Source organism: Spea bombifrons, chromosome 11, assembly GCF_027358695.1.
Source record: "Spea bombifrons isolate aSpeBom1 chromosome 11, aSpeBom1.2.pri, whole genome shotgun sequence".
Taxonomy (NCBI): domain Eukaryota; kingdom Metazoa; phylum Chordata; class Amphibia; order Anura; family Pelobatidae; genus Spea; species Spea bombifrons.
The window spans coordinates 32,376,515-32,380,277 of record NC_071097.1 but is presented as its reverse complement, the minus strand read 5'-3'; positions in this window follow the sequence as shown (position 1 = coordinate 32,380,277).

Below are 3,763 nucleotides of genomic sequence, written 5' to 3'. Positions count from 1 at the left end.
TTATATGAGGAGCCATCTTGTATATATTCCTTCCACCATGGTAGCCGCGGTCTGATTGGTTACACGCGCTGACAGCGGCCAATCACCAGCGGTCTTACAAAGTGACGCGGGGACGGCATTGACAGGGATTCAACGATTAGGCTGGCGAGCTGGGGTGGGCGGGGCGAGCCATGAGTTGGGAGGCAAGGAGGGGAGAAGAGGAGGAGGAAGAAGAAGGAGGGGAAGAGGAAGCTGAGCGTGTGAGAGGATGTATGCTGGCTGAGCAGCACTGAGCAGTGGGCAGAAGTGTCCATAAAATAAAAGATGGCTGTAGTGTGAGAGGCAGTGTTGGCCCTGAAGGCAGGGTTGCCAGGTGGCTTTGAATAAATGTCATAGTTCCCAAGTGGAGTGATCTGCTCAGGGGAGTCATGTTAGTAGGACTTGTGTCCCATTGGTTGGCTGTCCAAACCTGGAATGACCTACAATAGGATTCTAGCATTTCCTTGGTGGGTCGGTGGCCGGTAGCACCGCGCCCTTCTGCTCGAAGGTAGGAAGGCAGTTCTGATCCTTCAGTGTGTGAAGGACCTGATGGAGTGCTACATCTTCACCTTAAACTTCCCCAACGTTTGCCATAGCAACACACCATCTGACGGCGGACAAGAACCATTCAGCCTGTCTAGTCTTAGAGATTGCCTCAGTAGGGTTGCTATAAAAAAAGTCCCTTTTTTTAGACATATTATAAGCTTTGTAGCCAGCGCCATATTTACCTTCGACCCTGCCCTAAGGCTAACCCATGTGTACATACAGTACAGCGCGAAGCAAGTATGAAAAAATGTCGTAAAATAAGAATTCTTATTAGTAGTTTATTTTCTTAATTTAACAAAATGTAAAGAGAAATCTAAAGAAAAGTAATGTTTGCTGCCACCACCATTAGCCTTCTAAACGGCCTCAATTCTTCTAGGTACACTTGCACAAAGTCACAGATTTTGTAGGCATATAGTAGGAGAAACAGAAACTGCTAGGAGGAATAAAGCTGGGTGAGAAACAGCCAAGCGCACTAACAAGGGGAAGTTGCTGAAGACAGTTTCATGTCAAAAGTCATACGCAATCGAAAGACTGAGCACAGCAACACACAGGGTAGTTATACGGCCTCAGCAAGGTCTCTCCCAAGCAGAAATTTTAAGGCAGATAGGGATATCCAGATGTTCTATCCAAGCTCTTTTGAAGAAGCATAAAGAAATGTGCAATGTTGAAGGCTGTAGATGCAGTGGTTGGCCAAGGAAACATCCCTTCGTAATTGGAAGATGTCGAGCGGTGGTATCAGCATTAGAAGAAAATAGTGGGACCCTGCTACAACCATCCATTGTTTGGAGAAGTACGTTTGGTCTTCATGGAAGACTTGCAGCCAAAAAGCCAAATCCCTGCCGTAGAAGCAAGGCCAAGTGACTCAACTATTCATGAAAACACAGGAACTGGGGTGGAGAAAAATGGCAGCAGGGGCTCTGGACTACTGAGTCCAATGAAATATTTGGCTGTTGCAGAAGGCAGTTTATTCTCCGAAGTGCTGAAGAGCGGTACAAGAATAAGTGTTTGCAGGCAACAGTGTTGCATGGCGGGGGTTCCATGTAGGTTTGGGGCTGTGCATCTGCAAATGGAGTTGGGGATTTGGTCAGAATTAATGGTCTCCCCAATGCTGAGAATTACAGGCAGATACTTATCCATCACGCAATACAGCATGACAACAGCCCCAAACATACAGCCAAAGTCATTAAGAAGTATCTTCAGCAACAAGAAGAACAAGGAGTCGTGGAAGTGAAGTTGTGGCCCCCAGAGGGCCCTGATCTCAACATCATCAAGCCCATCGGGGATTATATGAAGCGAGAGAAGCAACTGAGGCACCTAAATCCACAGAAGAACTTCGTTCTCCAACCTACCCGCCGAGTTCCTTATAAAACTGTGTGCAGGTGTACGCCATTGTTCACGGCAAATTTTGAAAGTGCCAATTTAGTGTAATTTCTATGCGATCATTAATATCTATAAGGGGCGTAAATGTCACAGTTAATGCATAATTTTGCATGACAATATTTCGAACTAATTGCTGTCTAGGAATACCGCTAACAATCCACAGTTCTGAGTTGGAGAGATAACTTGTGATGTAATTGTCAGCCTAAAAGCAAAGTCTAGGAAGTGATACATATAAATAACTGTTTCCCAGCGGTGTCTAACGACTCTGCTACACAAGGCGCGGCAACAAATCAGGATGAATAGGTTTAGATGATTCCTGTGGGATAAACTACAAAGCAGAACGACGCTGACACACTGTATCTTAGTTGCATCAGTCTACATAATCCTTGCAGCAGCTCCTCTGCACACAAGATATTGGCTCATTTTGTTCCCAGCGGGATAGCGCGGAGGAAACTTACACTAACAAACCAGTTCCAGCGATAAATTGCAGACATAAATAACATGGAAGACATCGCTGAAGCTGCCAACTCAAAAAAAAGAGTTTAAAAACTAGCTTTTCGGTCATTTCTTGTTAAGGGGAGCAAAGGCACAGATCATCTGCCACCAAGCTAGATGCATGTAGAGTGGCCAACCCTACTGGGCGCAGGGTATAGTCCCAAAACCCAAGTAGTTATGTCACTGATGATAAAATACCTTGAAAAGCAGCTGTGTATTCTAATCTAAGATCATGGCACCTTTTATTAAATGTATCACTGGTTATAGAAGTTTATTCTCTAAAGGGAGAGCTTTTCAGTATGAAGGGCCAACTGGCAGGTTTCTCCAGCAGGTATGACCGAGCTGGCCCTGCATAATGCCCAATTTAATGGGTAAGAGAACTATGAAGGCATCTCATTCATTTAAATATACATGATAAAGAGCGAACCAAGCTCTTTCTGTAGCAGAAGTTCGATTGGGGTTGGCCCTTCATAATTTATAGTGACCTCAAGGTGCTAAAACTCAACTCTAGTGAGTAGACACCAAAGAGAACTCTAATGGCCACCACAGGGATATCATCTCCTTTCTATTACAAGACGAGTTGCAAGGCCAACAGTATCAGGACCATGGGTTAGAGAAAACAAAGAACAAAACCATTTGGAATTTTCTGAAAGCCTCGATGAGCACCGGAATTCTGTGGGCTTTATTACAATTTTTGATAATCAAAAGGAGAATGGACGATTTCCTTCTGAAGAGGATTCAACTGATCCTCTACCGTTAGTATTTACCATGATTTAAGCTGTGATTCTCAGTTATCGCTCAACATTCAACCAAAAAGAGCAGAGAAAACCAGAAGGTATCACTATTCGTATCTCATGAGAGACACGTAGTTCAAAAAGAAGCATTAGCTTGCGCTCTTACTGCTAAAAAGAGGTGGAGGGGATATATCTCCAAATGTAAAAAATATGAAATCTTGAAATTACTTTGCCCACACTTTCCATTTCCAGGACACTAGTCTCAACTAGTCACGTTGTCAAGCTTTTGTAGATAATCGTGATCATTGGCCAGGATTGGTGACATTACATGTATTATAAATCAACTTGTAGGTTCTGTGAAGCCCATTTGTTACCATAAAGAACGGCCCATGTTTCAGGTGGTTATGGTATTTTGAAAACATATCACACCATGCAGTAGGTTGGAATAGACCCTCGATGGCTGGACCAACTCTAAAGGAATTTCTAGTTGTGATTTTGACATTGCGCAATATACTCTGTTCAAACGGCGTATGGAATGGCTTCAAACTGCTCCATTTATTATTAAATTTTATATAGTTAATGAAAAACTA